The sequence below is a fragment of the Pan troglodytes genome, chromosome 6, assembly GCF_028858775.2.
Source record: "Pan troglodytes isolate AG18354 chromosome 6, NHGRI_mPanTro3-v2.0_pri, whole genome shotgun sequence".
Classification (NCBI taxonomy): domain Eukaryota; kingdom Metazoa; phylum Chordata; class Mammalia; order Primates; family Hominidae; genus Pan; species Pan troglodytes.
Genome location: NC_072404.2, coordinates 174,505,588 through 174,529,022, shown reverse-complemented (window position 1 = coordinate 174,529,022; position 23,435 = coordinate 174,505,588). Strand labels below are relative to the sequence as shown.

General features: G+C 53.2%; 1 protein-coding gene and 1 long non-coding RNA gene across 3 annotated transcripts in view; one reads left to right on the top strand and one right to left on the bottom strand.

Annotated features, from left to right (window-relative positions):
• Positions 1-22,487, bottom strand: part of LOC100615916 (uncharacterized) — a 92,918-nt gene extending 70,431 nt beyond the window's left edge. Inside the window, exon 1 of the mRNA XM_063815915.1 lies at positions 22,358-22,487. The gene's annotated coding sequence lies outside the window, so the exon portion shown is untranslated. The remainder of the gene's footprint in view (positions 1-22,357) is intronic.
• A 91-nt stretch (positions 22,488-22,578) lies between these two features.
• The window catches only part of LOC107971826 (uncharacterized), a 51,757-nt gene continuing 50,900 nt past the window's right edge, over positions 22,579-23,435 (top strand). The window contains exon 1 of one of the 2 annotated variants that reach the window (XR_010159103.1): positions 22,579-22,783. This is a non-coding gene — a long non-coding RNA (uncharacterized LOC107971826). Of the gene's footprint in view, positions 22,905-23,435 lie in introns of both variants that reach the window. The other variant, XR_010159102.1, reaches the window with a different exon arrangement.

The window sequence follows — 23,435 nt, the reverse complement described above, 5'->3', positions numbered from 1 at the left end:
AGCAGGTCCACCCTGTGTACACTACCTACCTGCCCAGCAGATCCGCCCTGTCTACACTACCTGCTTGTCCAGCAGATCCGCCCTGTCTACACTACCTGCCTGCACAGCAGATCTGCCGTGTCTATACTCCCTACCTGGCCAGTAGATCCACGCTATCTACACTACCTGCCTGGCCAGGAGATCCACCCTGTCAACACTACCTGCTTGTCCAGCAGGTCCACACTGTCTACACTACCTGCCTGTCCAGCAGGTGCACCCTATCTACAATACCTGACTGTCCAGCAGATCCACCCTGTCGACATTACCTGCCTGTTCAAAAGACCCACCCTGTCTATATTACCTGCCTATCCAGCAGAACTACCCTGTCTACACTACCAGCCTCCACAGCAGATCCACCCTGCCTATACTACCGGCCTGGCCAGTAGATGCGCCCTGTCTTCACTACCTGCTTGTCCAGCAGGTCCACCCTGTCTACACTACCTGCCTGGCCAGCAGATCCACCCTGTCTACACCACCTGCTTTTCCAGCAGTTCCACCCTGTCTACACTACCTGCCTCTCCAGCAGATCCACGCTATCTACACTACCTACTTTTCCAGCAGATCCACCCTGTATACACTGCCTGCCTGTCCAGCACATCCACCCTGTATACACTACCTGCCTGGCCAGCATATCCACCCTGTCAACACTACCTGCTTTTCCAGTAGATCCGCCCTGTCTGCAATACCTGCCTATCCAGCAGATCCACCCTGTCTACACTACCTGCCTGTCCAGCAGATCCAACCTGTCTACACTACCTGCCTGTCCAGCAGATCCACCCTGTCTATACTACCTGCCTGTCCAGCAGATCCACTCTGTCTACACTACCTGCCTGTCCAGCAGATCCACCCTGTCTACACTAACTGCCTGTCCAGCAGATCCGTCCTGTCTATACTACTTCCCAGTCCAGCAGGTCGACCCTGTCTACACTACCGGCCGGGCCAGCAGATCTGCCCTGTCTATACTACCTGCCTCTCCAGTAGATCCAACCTTTCTATACAACCTACCTGTCCAGCAGATCCTCCCTGTCTACACTACCTGCCTGGCCAGTATATCCACCCTATCTACACTACCTGCCTGGCCAGCAGATCCGCCTTGTCTACACTACCTGCCTGCCCAGCAGAACCGCCCTATCTACAATACCCCCCTGGCCAGCAGATCCACCCTGTCTACACTACCTGCTTGTCCAGCAGATCTACCCTCTCTACACTACCTGCCTGTCCGGCAGGTCCATTTTCTCTACACTACCTGCCTGTCCAAAACATTCACCCTGTATACACCACCTACCTGTCCAGTAAATCCACTCTGTCTATACTACCTGTGTATCCAGCAGATCTACCCTGTCTACACTACTTGCCTGGCCAGTAGATCCATGCTATCTACACTACCTGCCTGTCCAGCAGATCAAGCCTGTCTATACTACCTGCCTGTCGAGCAGATCCACCCTGTCTATACTACCTGCCTATCCAGCAGGTCCACCCTGTCTACACAGCGTGCCTGAACACCAGAACAACCCGGTCTACACTACCAGCCTGGCCAGTAGTTCCACATTATCTGCACTACCTGCCTGCCCAGCATATCCACCCTATCTACACTATCTGCCTGGCCAGTAGATCCACGCTATCTACACTGCCTGCCAGGCAAGCAGAGCCACCCTGGCTACACTACCTGCTTGTCCAGCAGTTCCACCCTGTCCACACTACCTGCCGGCCCAGCAGATGCACCCTGTCTACACTACCTGGCAGGCCAGTAGATCCACGCTATCTACACTACCTGCCTGGCCAGCAGATCCACCCTGTCTACACTACCTGCTTGTCCAGCAGGTCCACCCTGTATACACTACCTGCCCTCCCAGCAGATCCACCCTGTCTACACTACCTGCCTGGCCAGTAGTTCCACGCTATCTCCACTACCTGCCTGTCCAGCAGACCCGCCCTGTCTATACTACTTGCCTGTCCAGCAGATCCACTCTGTCTACACTACCTGCCTGTCCAGCAGATCCGCCCTGTCTATACTACCTGCCTGTCCAGCAGATCCGTTCTGTCTACACTACCTGCCTGGCCAGTAGATCCACCCTATCTACACTACATGCCTGGCCAGCAGATTCGCCCTCTCTACACTACCTACCTGACCAGCAGATCCGCCCAGTCTACACAACCTGCCTGGCCAATAGATCCACGCTATCCACACTACCTACCTGGCCAGCAGAACCACCCTGTCTACACTACCTGTTTGTCAAGAAGGTCCACACTGTGTACACTAGCTGCCGGTCCAGCAGATCCGCCCTGTCTAAACTACCTCCCTGGCCAGCAGATCTGCCCTGTCTATATTACCTGCCTGTCCAGCAGATGCACCCAGTCCATACTACCTGCCTATCCAGCAGATCCACCCTGTCTACACTACCTGCCTGCCCAACGGATGCACCCTTTCTACACTACCTACCTACCCAGTAGATCCACGCAATCTACACTACCTGCCTGCTCAGCAGATCCACCATGTCTACACTACCTGCCTGGCCATTAGCTCCACGCTATCTACACTACCTGCCTGACCAGCAGATACACCCTGTCTATACTACCTGCCTGTCCAGCAGATCCACACTCTCTATACTAACTCCCTGGCCAGCTGATCCAACCTGTCTATACTACCTGCCTGGTCAGCAGATCCACCGTGTCTATGCTACCTGCCTGTCCAGCAGACCACCCTGTGTATACTACCTGCCTGCTCAGCAGATCCGCCCTGTCTATACTACCTGCCTACATAGCAGATCCGCCCTGTCTACACAACCTGCCTGCTCAGCAGATCCACCCTGTCTATACTACCGGCCTGGCCAGTAGATCCACGCAATCTACACTACCTGCCTGGCCAGCAGAACCGCACTGTCTACACTACTTGCTTGTCCAGCAGGTCCACCCTGTCTACACTACCTGCCTGCCCAGCAGATCCAACCTCTCTACACTACCTGCTTGTCCAGGAGGTCCACCCTGTATACACTACCTGCCTTCGCAGCAGATCCACCCTGTCTACACTACCTGCCTGGGCAGTAGTTCCACGCTATCTCCCCTACCTGCCTGTCCAGCAAACCCGCCCTGTCTATACTACTTGCCTGTCCAGCAGATCCACTCTGTCTACACTACCTGCCTGTCCAGCAGATCCGCCCTGTCTATGCTACCTGCCTCTCCAGCACATCAACACTGTCTATACTACCTGCCTGTCCAGCAGATCCCCCAGTCTACACTACCTGCCTGGCCACTAGATACACCCTATCTACACTACCTGCCTGCCCAGCAGATCCACCCTGTCTATACTACCTCCCTGGCCAGTAGATCCACGCTATCTACACTGCCTGCCTGCCCAGCAGAACCACCCTGTGTACACTACCTGCTTGTCCAGCAGGTCCACCCTGTCTATATTACCTGCCTGGCCAGTAGATCCACGCTATCTACACTGCCTGCCTGGCCAGCAGATCCACCCTGTCTACACTACCTCCTTGTCCAGCAGGTCCACCCTGTCTACACTACCTGCCTGCACAGCAGATGCACCCTGTTTGCAATACCTGCCTGGCCAGTAGACCCACACTATCTACACTACCTTCCTGTCCAGCAGATCCAACCTGTCTATACTACCTGCCTGTTGAGCAGATCCTCCCTGTCTATACTACCTGCCTGTCCAGCAGGTCCACCCTGTATACAATACCTGCCTGCCATGCAGATCCGCCCTATCTACACTACCTGCTTATCCAGCAGATCCGCCCTGTCTACACTACCTGCCTACCCAGCAGATCCGCCCTGTCTATACTCCCTACCTGGCCAGTAGATCCACGCTATCTACACTACCTGCCTGGCCAGCAGATCCACACAGTCTACACTAATTGCTTGTCCAGCAGGTCCACCCTGTCTACACTGCCTGACTACCCAGCAGATCCACCCTGTCTATACTACGTGCCTGGCCAGTAGATCCACGCTATCTACATTCCCTTACTGTCCAGCAGAGTCACCCTGTCTATACTACCTGCCTTTCGAGCCGATCCACCCTGTCTATACTACCTGCCTATCCAGCAGGTCCACCCTGTCTACACTACCTGCTTACCCAGAAGATCCACCCTGTCTACACTACCTGCCTGGCCAGTAGATCCACGGTATCCACACTACCTCCCTGGCCAGCAGATCCACCCAGTCTACACTACCTGCTTGTCCAGCAGGTCCACCCTGTCTACACTACGTGCCTGCCAGCAGATCCAAGCTGTCTACACTACCTGCCTGGCCAGTAGATCCATGCTATCTCCACTACCTGCCTGTCCAGCAGATCTACCCTCTCTTTACTACCTTCCTGTCCAGCAGATTGACCCTCTCTACACTACCTGCCTGGCCAGCAGATCCACGTTATCTACACTACCTGCCTTACCAGCAGATCCACCCTGTCTACACTACATGCCTGTCCAGCAGGTCCACCCTATCTACACTACCTGCCGGTCCAGCAGGTGCACCCTAACTACACTCCCTGCCTGTCCAGCAGATCCACCCTGTCTATACTACCTGCTTATCCAGCAGATCCACCCAGTCTATACTACCTGCCTGCACAGCAGTTCCACCCTTTCTTCAATACCTACCTGGCCAGCAGATCCACCATGTCTACTCCACCTGCTTGTACAGCAGGTCCACCCTGTCTACACTACCTGCCTGTCCAGCAGATCCACTCTGTCTACACTACCTGGCTGGCAAGCAGATCCACGCTATCTACACTACCTACATGTCCAGCAGATCCACCCTGTCTATACTACCTGCCTGTCCAGCAGATCCCCCCTGTCTATACTACCTGCCTGTTGAGCAGATCCACCCTGTCTATACTACCTGCCCGTCCAGCAGGTCCACCCTGTCTACACTATCTCCCTGCCCAGTAGATCCACCGTGTCTACACTACCTGCCAGGCCAGCAGATCCACGCTATCTACACTATCTACCTGCCCAGCAGATCCACCATGTCTACACTACCTGCCTGGCCATTAGCTCCACGCTATCTACACTACCTGCCTGGCCAGCAGATACACCCTGTCTATACTACCTGCCTGTCCAGCAGATCCTCCCTGTCTATACTAACTCCCTGGCCAGCTGATCCAACCTGTCTATACTACCCGCCTGCCCAGCAGATCCACCGTGTCTATGCTACCTGCCTGTCCAGCAGACCACACTGTGTACACTACCTGCCTGCCCAGCAGATCCGCCCTGTCTATACTACCTGCCTACACAGCAGATCTGCCCTGTCTACACGACCTGCTTATCCAGCAGATCCACCCTGTCTACACTACCTGCCTGCTCAGCAGATCCACCCTGTCTATACTACCTTCCTGGCAGGTAGATCCATGCAATCTATACTACCTGCCTGGCCAGCAGATCCGCACTGTCTACACTACTTGCTTTTCCAGCAGGTCCACCCTGTCTACACTACCTACCTACCCAACAGATCCAACCTCTCTACACTACCTGCTTGTCCAGGAGGTCCACCCTGTATACACTACCTACCTTCCCAGCAGATCCACCCTGTCTATGCTACCTGCCTCTCCAGCACATCCACACTGTCTACACTACCTGCCTGTCCAGCAGATCCCCCCTGTCTACACTACCTGCCTGGCCAGTAGATACACCCTATCTACACTACCTGCCTGCCCAGCAGATCCACCCTGTCTATACTACCTGCCTGGCCAGTAGATCCAGGCTATCTACACTGCCTGCCTGCCCAGCAGATCCACCCTGTCTACACTACCTGCTTGTCCAGCAGGTCCACCCTGTCTATACTACCTGCCTGGCCAGTAGATGCACGCTATCTACACTGCCTGCCTGGCCAGCAAATCCACCCTGTCTACACTACCCGCTTGTCCAGCAGGTCCACACTGTCTACACTACGTGCCTGGCCAGTAGTTCCACGCTATCTTCACTACCTGCCTGTCCAGCAGACCCGCCCTGTCTATACTACTTGCCTGTCCAGCAGATCCACGCTATCTACACTACCTGCCTGGCCAGCAGAACCACCCTGAATACACTACCTGTATGTCCAGCAGGTCCACTCTGTCTACACTAGCTGCCCGTCCAGCAGGTCCACCCTGTCTACACTACCTGCCCGTCCAGCAGATCCACCCTGTCTACACTACCTGCCTGTCCAGCAGATCCACCCTGTCTATACTACCTGCCTGTCCAGCAGATCTACCCTGTCTACACTACCTGCCTGCCCAGCAGATCCACCCTGTCTATTCTACCTGCCTGGCCAGTACATCCACGCTATGTACACTACGTGCCTGGCCAGCAGATCCACCCCCTCTACACTACCTGCTTGTCCAGCAGGTCCACCCTCTATACACTACGTGCTTGGTCAGCAGACCCGCCATATCTATACTACCTGCGTGGCCAGCAGATCCGCCCTGTCCATACTACCTGCCTGTCCAGCAGATCAACCCTGTCTACACTACCTGCCTGCCCAGCAGATCCACCCTTTCTATACTACCTGCCTGCCCAGTAGATCCATGCTATATACACTATCTGCCTGCCCAGCAGATCCACCATGTCTACACTACCTGCGTGGCCATTAGCTCCACGCTACCTACACTACCTGCCTGGCCAGCGGATGCACCCTGTCTATACTACCTGCCTGTCCAACAGATCCACCGGGTCTGTACTACCTCCCTGGCCAGCTGATCCAACCTGTCTATGCTACCTGCCTGGCCAGCAGATCCACCGTGTCTATGCTACATGCCTGTCCAGCAGAAAACCCTGTCTACGCTACCTGCCTGCCGAGCAGATCCACCCTGTCTACATTACCTGACTACACAGCAGATCTGCCCAATCTACACAACTTGCTTGTCCAGCAGATCCACCCTGTCTACACTACCTGCCTGCTCAGCAGATCCACCCTGTCTATACTACCTGCCTGGCCAGTAGATCCACGCAATCTACACTACCTCCCTGTCCAGTAGATACGCACTGTCTACACTACTTCCTTGTCCAGCAGGTCCACCCTGTCTACACTACCAGCCTGCCCAGCAGATCCACCCTCTCCACACTACCTGCTTGTCCAGCAGGTCCACCCTGTATACACTACCAGCCTTCCCAGTAGATCCACCCTGTCTACACTACCTGCCTGGGCAGTAGTTCTACGATATCTCCCCTACCTGTCTGTCAAGGAGAACCGACCTGTCTATACTACTTGCCTCTCCAGCAGATCCACTCGGTCTACACTACGTGGCTGTCCAGCAGATCCGCCCTGCCTATGCTACCTGCCTCCCCAGCACATCTACACTGTCTATACTACCTGCCTGTCCAGCAGATCCCCCCTGTTTACAGTACCTGCCTGGCCAGTAGATCCACCCTATCTACACTACCTGCAAGTCCAGTAGATCCACCCTATCTATACCACCTGCCTGGCCAGTACATCCAAGGTATCTACACTACCTCCCTGGCCAGCAGATCCACCCAGTCTACACTACCTGCTTGTCCAGCAGGTCCACCCTGTACACACTACGTGCCTGCCAGCAGATCCAAGCTGTCTACACTACCTGCCTTTCCAGTAGATCCATGCTATCTCCACTACCTGCCTGTCCAGCACATCCACCCTCTCTTTACTACCTTCCTGTCCAGCAGATTGACCCTCTCTACTCTACCTGCCTGGCCAACAGATCCACCTTATTTACACTACCTGCCTTACCAGCAGATCCACCCTGTCTACACTACATGCTTGTCCAGCACGTCCACCCTGTCTACACTACCTGCCTGTCCAGCAGGTGCACCCTAAATACACTACCTGCCTGTCCAGCAGATCCTCCCTCTCTACACTACCTGCCTTTCCAGCAGATCCACCCTGTCTATACTACCTGCCTAACCAGCATATCTACCCTGTCTACACTACCAGCCCGCCCAGCAGATCCACCCTGTCTTCACTACCTACCTGGCGAGCAGATCCACCCTGTCTACTCTACCTGCTTGTCCAGCAGGTCCTCCCTGTCCACACTACCTGCCTGTCCAGCAGATCCACTCTGTCTACACTACCTGGCTGGCCAGCAGATCCACGCTATCTACACTACCTGCCTGTCCAGCAGATCCACCCTGTCTATACTACCTGCCTATCAAGCAGATCCACCCTGTCTATACTACCTGCCCATCCAGCAGGTCCACCCTGTCTACACTACCTCCCTGCCCAGTAGATCCAACTTGTCTACACTACCTGCCTGGACAGTAGATCCACGCTATCTACACTACCTGCCCTGCCAGCAGATCCACCCTCTCCACACTACCTGCTTGTCCAGCAGGTCCACCCTGTATACACTACATGCCTGCCCAGCAGATCCACCCTGTCTACACTACCTGCATGGCCAGTAGTTCCACGCTATATCCACTACCTGCCTGTCCAGCAAACCCGTCCTGTCTACACTACTTGCATATCCAGCAGATCCACCCTGTGTAAACTACCTGCCTGCCCAGCAGATCCGCCCTGTCTACACTACCTGCTTGTACAGCAGATCCACCCCGTCTACACTACCTGCCTGCCCAGCAGATCCACCCTGTCTATACTACCTGCCAGGCCAATAGATCCACGCTATCTCCACTACCTGCCTGTCCAGCAGACCCGCCCTCTCTATACTACTTACCTGTCGAGCAGATCCACTCTGTCTACACTACCTGCCTGTCCAGCAGATCCGCCCTGTCTATACTACATGCCTCTCCAGCACATCCACCCTGTCTATACTACCTGCCTGTCCAGCAGATCTGTCCTCTCTACACTACCTGCCTGGCCAGTAGATCCACCCTATCTACACTACATGCCTGGCCAGCAGGTCCACCATATCTACACTACCTGCCCGTCCAGCAAATCTACCCTGTCTACACTACCTGCCTGCCCCACAGATCCACCCTGTCTATTCTACCTGCCTGGCCAGTAGATCCACGCTATCTACACTACGTGCTGGCCAGCAGATCCACCCTGTCTACACTACCTGCTTGTCCAGCAGGTCCACCCTCTATACACTACATGCCTATCCAGCAGATCCGCCATGTTTATACTACCTCCCTGGCCAGCAGATCCGCCCTGTCCATACTACCTGCCTGTCCTGCAGATCCACCCTGTCTACACCACCTGCCTGCCCAGCAGATCCAACCTTTCTACACTACCTGCTTGCCTAGCAGATGCACCATGTCTACACTACTTGCTTGGCCATTAGCTCCACGCTATCTACACTAACTGCCTGGCCAGCAGATACACCCTGTCTATACTACCTGCCTGTCCAGCAGATCCACCCTGTCTATACTACCTCCCTGGCCAGCAGATCCAACCTGTCTATCCTACCTGCCTGGCCAGCAGATCCACCATGTCTATGCTACATGCCTGTCCAGCAGACCACCCTGTCTACACTACCTGCCTACCCAGCACATCCGCCCTGTCTATACTACCTGCCTACACAGCAGATCCGCCCTGTCTACACAACCTGCTTATCCAGCAGATCCACCCTGTCTACACTACCTGCCTGCTCAGCAGATCCACCTTGTCTCTACTACCTGCCTGGCCAGTAGATCCACGCAATCTGCATTACCTGCTGGGCCAGCACATCCGCACTCTCTACCCTACTTGCTTCTCCACCAGGTCCACCCTGTCTACACTACCTGCCTGCCCAGCAGATCCACCCTCTCTACACTACCTGCTTGTCCAGCTGCTCCACCATATATACACTACCTGCCTTCCCAGCAGATCCACCCTCTCTAAACTACCAGCCTGGGCAGTAGTTCCACGCTATCTCCCCTACCTGCCTGTCGAGCAGACCCGCCCTGTCTATACTACTTGCCCCTCCAGCAGATCCACTCTGTCTACACTACGTGCCTGCAAAGCAGATCCACCCTGTCTACACTACCTGGCTGGCCAGTAGACCCACGCTATCTACACTACCTTCCTGTCCAGCAGATCCAACCTGTCTATACTACCTCCCTGTCGAGCAGATCCACCCTGTCTATACTACCTGCCTGTCCCGCAGGTTCACCCTGTCTACACTACATGCCTGTCCGGCACGTCCACCCTGTCTACACTACCTGCCTGTCCAGCAGGTGCACCCTAACTACACTACCTGCCTGTCCAGCAGATGCACCCTGTCTACACTACCTGCCTGCCCAGCAGATCCAACCTGTCTTCACTACCTACCTGGCGAGCAGATCCACTATGTCCACTGTACCTGCTTGTCCAGCAGGTCCACCCTCTCTACACTACCTGCCTGTCCAGCAGATCCACCCTGTCTATACTACCTGCCCGTCGAGCAGCTCCACCCTGTCTATACTACCTGCCGATCCAGCAGGTATACCCTGTCTACACTACCTGCCTGCCCAGTAGATCCACCTTGTCTACACTACCTGCTTGGCCAGTAGATCCACGCTATCTACACTACCTGCCTGGCCAGCAGATCCACCCTGTCTACACTACCTGCTTGTCCAGCAGGTCCACCCTGTATACACTACATGCCTGCCCAGCAGATCCACCCTGTCTACACTACCTGCATGGCCAGTAGTTCCATGCTATCTCCACTACCTGCCTGTCCAGCATACCCGCCCTGTCTACACTACTTGCCTGTCCAGCAGATCCACCCTGTCTACACTACCTGGCTGGCCAGCAGATCCGCCCTGTCTACACTACCTGCTTGTACAGCAGATCCACCCTGTCTACACTACCTACCTGCCCAGCAGATCCACCCTGTCTATACTACCTGCAAGTCCAATAGATCCACACTATCTCCACTACCTGCCTGTCCAGCAGACCCGCCCTCTCTATACTACTTACCTGTCCAGCAGATTCACTCTGTCTACACTACCTGCCTGTCCAGCAGATCCGCCCTGTCTATACTACCTGCCTCTCCAGCACATCCACCATGTCTATACTACCTGCCTCTCCAGCAGATCCGTCCTGTCTACTCTACCTGCCTGGGCAGTAGATCCACCCTATCAACACTACATGCCTGGTCAGCAGATCCGCCCTGTCTACACTACCTACCTGACTAGCAGATCCGCCCTGTCTACACTACCTGCCTGGCCAATAGATCCACCCTGTCTACACTACCTGCCTGTGCAGCAGATCCACCCTGTCTACACTACCTGCCTATCCAGCAGATCCATCCTGTCTACACTACCTGCTTGTCCAGCAGGTCCACCCTGTCTATACTACCTGCCTGGCCAGTAGATCCACGCTATCTACACTGCCTGCCTGGCCAGCAGATCCACCCTGTCTACACTACCTGCTTGTCCAGCAGCTCCAACCTGTTTACACTACCCGCCTGCAAAGCAGATCCATTCTGTCTATACTACATGGCTGGCCAGTAGACCCACGCTATCTACACTACCTTCCTGTCCAGCAGATCCAACCTGTCTATACTACCTGCCTGTCGAGCAGATCCACCCTGTCTACACTACCTGCCTCTCCAGCAGGTCCACCCTGTATACACTACCTGCCTGCCCAGCAGGTCCGCCCAGTCTACACTACCTGCTTGTCCAGCAGATCCGCCCTGTCTACACTACCTGCCTGCCCGGCAGATATGCCCTGTCTATACTCCCTACCTGGCCAGTAGATCCACGCTATCTACACAACCTGCCAGTCCAGCAGATCCACACTGTCTACACTACTTACTTGTCCTGCAGGTCCACCCTGTCTACACTACCTGCCTGCCCAGCAGATCCACCCTGTCTATACTACCTGCCTGGCCAGTAGATTCACGCTATCTACATTCCCTTCCTGTCCAGCAGAGTCACCCTATCTATACTACCTGCCTTTCGAGCCGATCCACCCAGTCTATACTACCAGCCTATCCAGCATTCCACCCTATCTACACTACCTGCATGCCCAGAAGATCCACGCTGCCTACACTACCTGCCTAGCCAGTAGATCCACGGTATCCACACTACCTCCCTGGCCAGCAGATCCACCCAGTCTACACTACCTGCTTGTCCAGCAGGTCCACCCTGTCTACACTACGTGCCTGCCAGCAGATCCAAGCTGTCTACACTACCTGCTTGTCCAGCAGGTCCACCCTATCTACACTACCTGCCTGTCCAGCAGGTGCACCCTAACTACACTATCTGCCTGTCCAGCAGATCCACCCTGTCTACACTACCTGCCTGTCCAGCAGATCCACCCTCTCTTTAGTACCTTCCGGTCCAGCAGATTGACCCTCTCTACACTACCTGCCTGGCTAGCAGATCCACGCTATCTACACTACCTGCCTTACCAGAAGAACCACGCTGTCTACACTACATGCTTGTCCAGCACGTCCACCCTGTCTACACTACCTGCCTGTCCAGCAGGTGCATCCTACCTACACTATGCCTGTCCAGCAGATCCACCCTGTCTACACTACCTGCCTGTCCAGCAGATCCACCCTGTCTATACTACCTTCCTATCCAGCATATCCACCCTGTCTACACTACCTGCCTGCTCAGCAAATCCACCCTGTCTTCACTACCTACCTGGCGAGCAGATCCACCCTGTCTACTCTACCTGCCTGTCCAGCAGGTCCACCCTGTCTACACTACCTGCCTGTCCAGCAGATCCACTCTGTCTACACTACCTGGCAGGCCAGCAGATCCATGCTATCTACACTACCTGCCTGTCCAGCAGATCCACCCTGTCTATACTACCTGCCTGTCGAGCAGATCCACCCTGTCTATATTACCTGCCCATCCAGCAGGTCCACCCTGTCTACACTACCTGCCTGGCCAGTAGATCCACGCTATCTACACTACCTGCCTGGCCAGTAGATCCACGCTATCTACACTACCTGCCTGGCCAGCAGATCCACCCTGTCTACACTACCTGCCTGCCCAGCAGATCCACCTTTTCTACACTGCCTGCCTGCCCAGTAGATCCACGCTATCTACACTACCTGCCTGCCCAGCAGATCCACCATGTCTACACTACCTGCCTGGCCATTCGCTCCACGCTATCTACACTACCTGCCTGGCCAGCAGATACACCCAGTCTATACTACCGGCCTGTCCAGCAGATCCACCCTGTCTATACTACCTGCCTAGCCAGCAGATCCACCGTGTCTATGCTACCTGCCTGTACAGCTGACCACCCTGTCTACACTACCTGCCTGCCCAGCAGATCCACCCTGTCTATATTACCTGCCCATCCAGCAGGTCCACCCTGTCTACACTACCTCCCTCCCCAGTAGATCCACCCTGTCTACACTACCTGCCTGGCCAGTAGATCCACGCAATCTACACTACCTGCCTGGCCAGCAGATCCGCACTGTCTACACTACTTGCTTGTCCAGCAGGTCCACCCTGTCTACAATACCTGCCTGCCCAGCAGATCCACCCTCTCTACACTACCAGCCTGTGCAGCAGTTCCACGCTATCTCCCCTACCTGCCTGTCCAGCAGAACTGCCCTGTCTATACTACTTGCCTGTCCAGCAGATCCACTCTGTCTAAACTACCTGCCTGGCCAGCAGATCCACCCTGTCTACACTACCTGCCTGGCCAGCAGATCCACCCTGTCTACACTACCTTCCTTGCCAGTAGATGCATGCTATCTACACTACCTGCCTGGCTAGCAGATCCACGCTGTCTATACTACCTCCCTGTCGAGTAGAACCACCTTGTCTATATTTCCTCCTTGGCCAGCAGATCCACCCTGTCTACACTACCTGCCTGCCCAGAAGATCTGCCATGTCTACACTACCTGTTTGTCCAGCAGATCCACCCTGTCTATACTAGCTGCCTCTCCAGCATGTCCACCCTATCTACACTACCTGCCTGTCCAGCAGATCCACCCTGTCTCTAATACCTGCATGTCCAGCTGATCCACCCTGTCTATACTACCTGCCTATCCAGCAGATCTACCCTGTCTACACTACCTGCCTGCTGAGCAGTTCCACCCTGTCTATACTACCTGCCTGGCCAGCAGATCCACGCTATCTACACTACCTGCCTGGCCAGCAGATCCGCCCTGTCTACACTACCTGCTTGCCCAGCAGGTCCACCCTATCTACACTACCTGCCAGCGCAGCAGATCCGCCCGGTCTGTACGACCGACCTGGCCAGCAGATCCACCCTGTCTACACTACCTGCCTGGCCAGCAGATCCACCCTCTCTACACTACCTTCTTGTCCAGGAGGTCCACCCTGTCTACACTACCTACCTGCCCAGGAGATCCACCGTGTCTACACTACCTGCCTGGCCAGTAGATCCACGCTATCTACACTAACTGCGTGGACAGCAGATCCACCCTGTCTACACTACCTGCTTGTTCAGCAGTTTCACCCTGTCTAAACTACCTGCCTGCCCAGCAGATCCACCCTGTCTACACTACCTACCTGGCCAGTAGATCCACGCTATCTACACTACCTGCCTGTCCAGCAGATCCACCCTGTCTGTACTACCTGCCTGTCCAGCATATCCACCCTGTCTACAGTATCTGCCTGCCCAGCAGAACCAACCTCTCTACACTACCTGCCTGGCCAGCAGATCCACCCTGTCTACACTACCTTCCTTGCCAGTAGATCCACGCTATCTACACTACCTGCCTGCCCAGCAGATCCACCATGTCTACACTACCTGCCTGGCCATTCGCTCCACGCTATCTACACTACCTGCCTGGCCAGCAGATACACCCAGTCTATACTACCGGCCTGTCCAGCAGATCCACCCTGTCTATATTACCTGCCCATCCAGCAGGTCCACCCTGTCTACGCTACCTCCCTCCCCAGTAGATCCACCCTGTCTACACTACCTGCCTGGCCAGTAGATCCACGCAATCTACACTACCTGCCTGGCCAGCAGATCCGCACTGTCTACACTACTTGCTTGTCCAGCAGGTCCACCCTGTCTACAATACCTGCCTGCCCAGCAGATCCACCCTCTCTACACTACCAGCCTGTGCAGCAGTTCCACGCTATCTCCCCTACCTGCCTGTCCAGCAGAACTGCCCTGTCTATACTACTTGCCTGTCCAGCAGATCCACTCTGTCTAAACTACCTGCCTGGCCAGCAGATCCACCCTGTCTACACTACCTGCCTGGCCAGCAGATCCACCCTGTCTACACTACCTTCCTTGCCAGTAGATGTATGCTATCTACACTACCTGCCTGGCTAGCAGATCCACGCTGTCTATACTACCTCCCTGTCGAGTAGAACCACCTTGTCTATATTTCCTCCTTGGCCAGCAGATCCACCCTGTCTACACTACCTGCCTGCCCAGAAGATCTGCCATGTCTACACTACCTGTTTGTCCAGCAGATCCACCCTGTCTATACTAGCTGCCTCTCCAGCATGTCCACCCTATCTACACTACCTGCCTGTCCAGCAGATCCACCCTGTCTCTAATACCTGCATGTCCAGCTGATCCACCCTGTCTATACTACCTGCCTATCCAGCAGATCTACCCTGTCTACACTACCTGCCTGCTGAGCAGTTCCACCCTGTCTATACTACCTGCCTGGCCAGCAGATCCACGCTATCTACACTACCTGCCTGGCCAGCAGATCCGCCCTGTCTACACTACCTGCTTGCCCAGCAGGTCCACCCTATCTACACTACCTGCCAGCGCAGCAGATCCGCCCGGTCTGTACGACCGACCTGGCCAGCAGATCCACCCTGTCTACACTACCTGCCTGGCCAGCAGATCCACCCTCTCTACACTACCTTCTTGTCCAGGAGGTCCACCCTGTCTACACTACCTACCTGCCCAGGAGATCCACCGTGTCTACACTACCTGCCTGGCCAGTAGATCCACGCTATCTACACTAACTGCGTGGACAGCAGATCCACCCTGTCTACACTACCTGCTTGTTCAGCAGTTTCACCCTGTCTAAACTACCTGCCTGCCCAGCAGATCCACCCTGTCTACACTACCTACCTGGCCAGTAGATCCACGCTATCTACACTACCTGCCTGTCCAGCAGATCCACCCTGTCTGTACTACCTGCCTGTCCAGCATATCCACCCTGTCTACAGTATCTGCCTGCCCAGCAGAACCAACCTCTCTACACTACCTGCCTGGCCAGCAGATCCACCCTGTCTACACTACCTTCCTTGCCAGTAGATGCACGCTATCTACACTACCTGCCTGGCTAGCAGATCCACGCTGTCTATACTACCTCCCTGTCCAGTAGACCGACCCTGTCGATACTACCTCCCTGGCCAGCAGATCCACCCTCTCTATACTACCTGCCTGCCCAGAAGATCCGCCATGTCTATACTACCTGCTTGTCCAGCAGATCCACCCTGTCTACACTAGCTGCCTGTCCAGCATGTCCACCCTATCTACACTGCCTGCCTGTCCAGCAGATCCACCCTGTCTCTAATACCTGCCTGTCCAGCAGATCCACCCTGTCTATACTACCTGCCTATCCAGCAGATCTACCCTGTCTACACTACCTTCCCTGCTCAGCAGGTCCACCGTATCTACACTACCTGCCTGTCCAGTAGATCCGCCCTGTCTGTACAACCTGCCTGGCCAGCAGATCCACCGTCTACACTACCTGCCTGCCCAGCAGATGCACCCTGTCTACACTACCTGCCTGGCCAGCAGATCCGCCCTGTCTACACTACCTGCCTGGCCAGCACATCCGCCCTGTCTATACTACCGGCCTATCCAGCAGATCCACTCTGTCTATACTATCTGCCTGGCCAGCAGATCCACCCTGTCTACACTACCTGCTTGTCCAGCAGGTCCACCCTGTATACACTACCTACCTGCCCAGCAGATCCACCCTCTCTATACTACCTCCCTGGCCAGTAGATCCACGCTATCTACACTACCTGCCTGTCCAGCAGATCCACCCTGTCTACACTACCTGCTTGTCCAGCAGGTCCACCCTGTATACACTACCTACCTGCCCAGCAGATCCACCCTGTCTACACTACCTCCCTGGCCAGTAGATCCACGCTGTCTACACTACCTGCCTGGCCAGCAGATCCACCCTGTCTACACTACCTGCCTTGCCAGTAGATCCACGCTATCTACACTACCTGCCTGGCTAGCAGATCCACCCCGTCTATGCTACCTGCCTCTCCAGCACATCCACCCTGTCTATACTACCTCCCTGGCCAGCAGATCCACCCTGTCTGTACTACCTGCCTGGCCAGCAGATCCACCCTGTCTACACTACCTCCCTGCCCAGAAGATCCGCCCTGTCTACACTACCTGCTTGTCCAGCAGATCCACCCTGCCTACACTACCTGCCTGTCCAGCAGGTCCACCCTATCTACGCTACCTGCCTGTCCAGCAGATCCATCCTGTCTACACTACCTGCCTGGCCAGTAGATCCACGCTATCTACACTACCTGCCTGTCCAGCGGATCCACCCTGTCTATACTACCTGCCTGGCCAGCAGATCCACCCTGTCTATACTACCTGCCTGTCGAGCAGATCCACCCTGTCTATACTACCTGCCTGTCCAGCAGGTCCACCCTGTCTACACTACCTGCCTGGCCAGCAGATCCACCCTGTCTACACTACCTGCCTGGCCAGTAGATCCACCCTGTCTGCACTACCTGCCTGTCCAGCAGATCCACCCTGTCTACATTACCTGCCTTTCCAGCAGGTCCACCCTGTCTACACTACCTGCCTGTCCAGCAGGTCCACCCTGTCTACACTACCTGCCTGTCCAGCAGATCCGCCCTGTCTACACTACCTGCCTGGCCAGCAGGTCCGCCCTTTCTATACTACCTCCCTGGCCAGCACATCCGCCCTGTCTATACTACTGGCCTGTCCAGCAGATCCATCCTGTCTACACTACCTGCCTACCCAGCAGATCCACCCTGTCTCCACTACCTGCCTGGCCAGTAGATCCACGCTATCTACACTATCTGCCTGGCTGGCAGATCCACCCTGTCTACACTGCCTGCTTGTCCAGCAGGTCCACCCTGTCTACACTACCTGTCTGGCCAGTAGATCCACGCTATCTACACTACCTGCCTGGCCGGCAGATCCACCCTGTCTACACTGCCTGCTTGTCCAGCAGGTCCACCCTGTCTACACTACCTGCCTGCCCAGCAGATCCACCCTGTCTACAGTACCTGCCTCCCCAGAAGATCCACCCTGTCTATACTACCTGCCTGGCCAGTAGATCCATGCTATCTACACTACCTACCTGGCCAGCAGATCCACAGTGTCTATACTACCTGCCTGTCCAGCAGATCCACCCTGTCTCTAATACCTGCCTGTCCAGCAACATTAGTCCTTAAAAAAAGCAAACACACAAAATCAGTGTCTATTTACAACAACCAAATATTATGACTACGATTTGAAATAAATTTGTAGACCCATGTAAATAAATTTTAAAACTTAATGAGGATATAAAAATGACATGAATAAAGCCTGAAAATCATATTATTAGTATGGAGGACATAGTGACATAAAACCTCCGTGACTGTAGACTCAGGGCAACCTACACTTAAAAGTCCCATGTGGTCTTTTACATGTAAAAAATGAGAATTAGTCTAAAAGTCAATTTTGTCTAAATTTTGATTTTTGGTGAGTATACAGTCAAAATAGTTGTGAAAAGAAAAAAATAAAGTTGTCAAATTTCATGTAACCTATGTTATTTGGAAATTTAAAATAAGTTATATAAATATTTATAACAATATTAAACAATTTCATAAGTGGACTGAATAAAACATAATATTTTATCATATACAATAGCTCCTGCCTTCCTGAGGAAAACATAAAATCAAAGGGCGTGAAGGAAGGATTTTGGTTTCACTGCAGAAACATAATAAGACACCGAAGTGTGTGTTTGTGTGTGCGTACATATAATTAAACTACAGAATATAAAATAGCATCTAATATACATCAAAAATGAGTTTCATAGAAAAATTCATTTTACATATATGTCTATAAAATAATAAAATTTATTCAGCCTCACAATTACTTTGTGAACTGGAAATAACAATGAGTTGTCATTTTATCCAAATCTAAAAAAAAACATACATACAGTATCAAGTTCTGGTTAAAGTAGTAGATGAACTTTACGTGGTACATAAGAGTATCTATACAGTTTGTGGGCTGCATCTTGCTAGAATATATTACATTATAAAATGCACCATTTATTTACTCTGCGATCAAACCCCCAACTTGCCCCAAGTGGAGGAACCCTTGGGGCATTTGCAGAGGAGTCAGTGTGCTAGTAAGCAGCATTCTTTACAAATCTATGAACATCAAGGTCTCCTTGGAACAGATGCTCTGTGAACAATTTATAAAACTCCCTCCTGTTAGACACTTAGGTTGATTCCATTTTTAAATCAATTACTGAATAAAACACACTCCATCGTGTGGATGAAATGCTACCTTAGTTTGTCAAAGCCATCATTTTCTAAACTTTTCTTTTTAATTCAAATCATTAATATTTTGTGACCAGATCAATACTGATTCATTGTTTTAAGCTTCAAATGCATTATACAGTTGGGCAGAACACATTTCCTCTCATCAATCTTCTTTTCCAGGATTTGTCAGGTATTCCTGACATTAATTCACTACTAATATGCACAGTTTCTCTAATCATGGTCAACAAAGATCTGACAGTGCATTGTCCCTAAACGATCCATACTTGCCTCACTGACACCATGTGGCCCACTTCCAATCTATGTCTGGGTGTGAAGCCCTTCCCATATGACCCCCCGAATGGAACTTCGCAAGTTCGAATTCACTGGGTCACAGTGTGATAGTGTGAAGATGGGAGGACGTTAAGGGAAGGCTATGGGTGAGTTGGGAAATGTGTTAGGCAGGGTCAGAGATGACCACATCCTAAAAACAACACTTAAGGAGGGAGATGACAAAACAGTCAATGAATAACATGACTTTTTCCAGTGAAAGTGCCATATCTAATCCTTTTCCATGTTTGTTCTCTGAGCTTCTTTCTTAGGGAAGATCCTTCTTGAGAAGCCCCTGCTGAGTATTAGGAAAATGCATTTCAGGACCTCTCATCAACACACCCTCTTTCTTTACCACAACCACATATATGGGGGCATAACTCAACATGTGTAAAAGACAATCTTCTGCTTTTCACTGAACCTCCAGGAATTCAGGACAATAAACGTCTACATGGAGACCAACAGGTGAGTTTTTCTGCCCCTTCTTTCATAACACCGTTCTTCCCTAGTGAAGTCCACACACATCCTTACATGGCAGCTGTGGGTATATCAACTGGTCTGACCCCTTTTAGTCACAGAGCCTGAAGTCTCTGCTAGTACCTGCTGAGCACAGCGTCATGGGTGAGAATGGGCAAGTCTTTTTCTTTCTCTGGTTCCTGAACTTCCCAGGCTCTCTCACTTCTGGATCCTGAATACCCAAATCCCAAGCTTCCTTCCCAGAACCAACACCTCCTCCTCATTAGAAAGATACCTTTGTTCTGTGCTTACTTTATCAAGTCTTGCTCTTTCCCTATCCACTGCCTTGTGTCACTATGTGTGTGTCTTGGGGCCGGTGGAAAGGTGAACAGAAGCCAGTAGAGAGTAACCAGCACCAGCTTCACAGGAGTGGCATGACCTTGATAAGATAGCGGCAGTTTTCCCTTAACATCCCTGCCGCCTAAAGATTTCAGATCATATGTCACACTCTTAAGTAACAGCGATTTGTCTTTCACGGTTTTAATCATATTGATTAAAAGCATTTGTCTTCTCCAGAACATCACATTAAGTCATCAAAAAATATAAACCTTAAAAAGATGTAATTATTGGAACTGAAAAACATAAAAGGTGAGCTTTGGAAATATCTTTGAGCAATTTATTCATTATGAACACATGTAATCTGTTGGAACAAAGTTCTAGGACAATCCAGGTCATCCTTCAATATTTGCAGAAAACAGCACAAAGAAAACTTGATACTTATACTTAGTTGGAAACTTTATGCCACAGCCATTAAATACAGAGATCATATAAAGGAATAGAGGAAGCTGTTGAATACTAAACTAACTCAAATCATCAATATCCTTACGAAGTGCACGCTGAATTAATGTAAAAAGTATTTAGTAAACAAAAAGTATTTTCAGTATACAATTAAGACTGAAAAGTATTGAGGCCTCATAAGCTGAACCTGACACAATAAATTTAAAAGGGAAACTAATTTGGAAATCAGAAAACCATCTAAGGAATTTGGGGATTAGGCTTCTGCTGCCCTCTCTGCTACTGACGGTCAAGGCCTCCTCATTGTATTCTGTCCTCCATATCTCTGCTGATTCCCATTTTGTCTATTTCCATTTACCCCACTACTACTTGCTCAGGTCACTGTCCTTCATTGTCAGTGTTTGTTCAAATTCCTCAGACCCATCCACTTCCCATCTAAACTTCCCTCCCCTTTTCTCGCTCGTTGGCTCTACCTCCCTCCTCTCTGTTTTCTCCTCACTCTCCTGCCCCACCTCGACATCCACAGCGAGGCAATGAAGAAGCCCCCGCCAAGGAAGAGCCCGCTTCTCAGTGGGACACCGGGAAGGTAAACACCCAACACTCACCGCTAGTGGGAGGCGATTGTGCAGAAGCACGAGGGTTGTTACAGGATCGGGCAGTCTCGGACTCAGGGTCCTGTCTGAGGCGGCCACCCCGAAGCGTGGGGTTTGCGGAGACGTAGGGCCTGGCGGAGGGAAGGATGGGGAAGCATCTCAGGGAGGACTGGCGTCTGCCGAATCCCAGGGCTGCCCTGAGGGGCCAAGAGGGGCGAGGGTGGGGACGACGGAAGACAAGCCACATGCCGAATGGGGACCTGACGCGGCGCGCGACAGGATGGGCGGACGGTGAAGAGACCTAGGGAGGAAGGGCCGGACAGGGGCGACCTCAGTGACGGAACCGGACACAGACGCAGATCTGGCAGCTGAGCGACAGGCTCCGGAGCATTTCCGGGCGTCGCGGGACTCCCCGCCGACAGGAGGGCGGTTGCCGAGCCTGTGACATCCGCGGAGACCAGCAGGCCCCGGGTGTGGAGGATGCCGCAGGAAGGGGACTGCGTGGCTGGGTTTGGCCACAAAAAGCGGAGGGCACTCACCCGAGCGGACCTTGGCTCCGGAGAACCCGTTTCCCGGTCAACAAAACACGTCGCGCGAGGGGCGGGGCCCGTACGTGCAGGGAGGGGAGGCAGGGAAAAAGGCGGGGCCGGGCCGGGGCGGGGTCTCGGGCAGGGGCGGGGCCGGGCCGGGGCGGGGTCTCGGGCAGGGGCGGGGTCTCGGGCAGGGGCGGGGCCGGGCCGGGGCGGGGTCTCGGGCAGGGGCGGGGTCTCGGGCAGGGGCGGGGTCTCGGGCAGGGGCGGGGCCGGGGCCGGGCGGGGTCTCGGGCAGGGGCGGGGCCGGGGCCGGGCCGGGGGCGGGGAGCTTACCGACCTCCGGCCGCCGCTGCGCGCGTTTCTGGCCCTGCCGGTGTCTCCGCCGGTTGAAAGCGCGCGTCTGCGTCGGGTTCTGTTGGAGTGCGTTCGGTGCGCCGTAGGTCCGCGCTGCTTCCACACAACTTCCTGTTAGGTAAGAGGCGCGTGAGGCTCCTGTGCCGGGGGCGGTGCTGCTCCCGAGTCGGCGCGCGGCGGGGACGCGAGTCCGTAGGTGCTGGCGGGAGCGAGAGTGGGGCGGGGACCCTCGCGAGCCCGCACTCTGCCTCTGGGTAGCAGCCTCTTCGGCCCCACACGGAGTGACGCGCGCTCGGGCTCCGCGTTCGCGTCGAGGCAGAGGCCTAGTAGGGGTCGGGCCCGGGGCTGGAGGGGCTGGGACCGGGCGGGGTGCTGCCCTGGACACCGCGCCGGCAGCTGTTCCGCGCGGGTTCGTGTCATTCCTATTTTCAACCTGTCCTGCTCCGCACCTGAGATGATTTATAAATTCGGTACCTTTGGGACAGGCGTGGATGACATCCCATAATTTACTTCGCTATTAATTTCTAAATGTAATACATACCACTCTCTAAAAGTATTTTTTAATTTGAAATATATTTGTATATATGTACATATATATTTATTTATTTCTGAATTTTGTCTCCAGTACATATAATGAGGCTTGTAAAGTGGATAGTGTTCAGGACATAGGTGGATTTTGCTTTTAAGTAGTAAAGACTTAATTGGTGACTTACTGGGGCTATTTGATAAGGATTTTTTTTTTTAATGAACATTAAAAACAGTGAAATTGTATTTCCGGATTTCATTAACTTCATTTATATCTTAATTGGTGAAAACTGTAAGTTAATAACTCATTTATATTTCCTTTGGAGATTCTTAAGTTTGTGCTACCAATGATTATTTCCAAAAAAAGGCACACTTCTGGTTTTCCCAGAACTAATGCTAGCTTCTCAATCTTTTGAGTTTACTTGATATTAATGTTTGACCTCAAATCATGTCACATTTTTGAAGAAAACTTTCTCTTAGCCAGTGGAACATAAACCACCCTGGAGTTCATATAGAGGAGGGGTTCAAATGCCTCT